Raw genomic sequence first — 1,729 nt, forward strand, 5'->3', positions numbered from 1 at the left:
CGGCGCGTGCCGGCGCTGTCCCCGCCCACTCTCCCCCAGCGGCGGGCGATGATTGGGCGGCGGCCCCTCCGTCGGCCACGCCCCCTTGCCACGCCCCCCTCCCCTTGCGCCGGGGGAGCGGGGGCGCCACCGGCGGCGCTGCCACTGCCGGACACCGGAAGTGAGGGAGGGCGGGGGCGCGCGGCGCGCGGGGCACGCCGGGACAGCGCGGGGGCTGCGCTGAGGCGGGGGCGGCGGCGGGACCCCGGGACTACTCCCGGTCTTGGTCCCGGTCCTGATCCCCATCCTAACCCCGCTCCTGCTCCGGACCTCTCAGGGCTTCCCCGGGTGTGTCCTGCCCCCGGCAGGTGCGCCTGGCCCCGGGAGGGGCGGCTGTGCGCCCTCAGCGGGGCGCGTCCCCTAAGCCCCACCGCGGGATGGAGGACGGCGGGTGTTGGAGCGGGGCAGTGCCGCAGCCTCCTCCGGACCCTGCAGGGACAGACGGACAAAAATCACTTTCCCCCTCTAGTACGCACTCAGATGTATTTCACACAGTCCCCTGAAATGAAACAATGTAAAATAAGTGCAGTTCGGAGCCCCCTGACCCGTAATGGCCGGTGGTCGGGGAAGGATGGAGATCAGAGCGGACGGAGATCACAGCCAGCTCCGCAATGGAAAACCTCCCGCTGCAACAAAGGGCAGGGCTTTGCCCTTTTGACTGTCGTGCTGAAGGCTCTGGCAGAAACTGCCCTATATTTCAAAGGACGGAGCTTAACAGGGCAGGATAGGTCTGGAGCTGGGGAAGTCGGCGCGATCGCACGATGGCTGCGGTGAGCGGGGAAATCGCTCTCGGTGCTGTGCGGTCGCTGGATTGTGAAAGCAAGAGCTGCTCCAGCAGATAAAATTTTTGCAAACTGTTTTATCAACATCTGCGTGCTGTGATTGCGCCCGAAATTGGGGAAATAAGTGTCTGACCAACGGGGTTGGCCGTTTGTATAGTTAACTGACTTAGGTGTGTAATGACGGTAATTGCCTGGCTAATTACGTGCCGAAGGTTTAAAAATTTCCTCCGTGGTTTCCTTTCCCTCATCCTAAATATTTCCTTCGTCTCTGGCTTTCAAGTAGGCAGACTGCTGTAGAAATCTTAGACTTGATTTTTATGCCTACTCTTCGTTCAAATCCATTTCTGTAAGGTACTTTTAATCCCTAGGATGTCCCCTCACAAAAAGTGTATTTTCCACTTTTTAATCTGTAATTTAAATAAACGGATGTTGCATCGTATGTTTTCCCCCCGTTTCCTCCCACATACCCTAAATACCTTTGATTTTGAAAATATATTGAATAAACCTGATAAATGAGAACAAAATGCTTTTTCACTCCGGAATGTTTTTAATTACCTCTTCATTTTATATTGCAATGGAGTCCAAGCACCACCTTCCTAGAAAGAGTTCCATTAAAATGCAAATGAAGACTTTGGAGAAGTTGTTAATGCAAGCAAGGACACAATTTCTTAGACTTGAGTAACGCAGAATCGGAGCTGGGCGGGGGTTCCTGCTGCCACCTGCTCTTTCTGCACACACAATCCTGTGTGGAACACATTTTTCAGCCTCTGTCACCTGTGGGTGAGGAGCACCAGAGCTGAACAAACAAAACCCCTTTTCCACCCTAAATGCTCACGCTGGTTTTCACAGGAATCTGTTCCCCCCACACTGCCTGCAGGTATTAAATCCTCCTGTGCTGTTGAGTCCGT

Source organism: Parus major, chromosome 20 (genome assembly GCF_001522545.3).
Source record: "Parus major isolate Abel chromosome 20, Parus_major1.1, whole genome shotgun sequence".
Lineage (NCBI taxonomy): Eukaryota > Metazoa > Chordata > Aves > Passeriformes > Paridae > Parus > Parus major.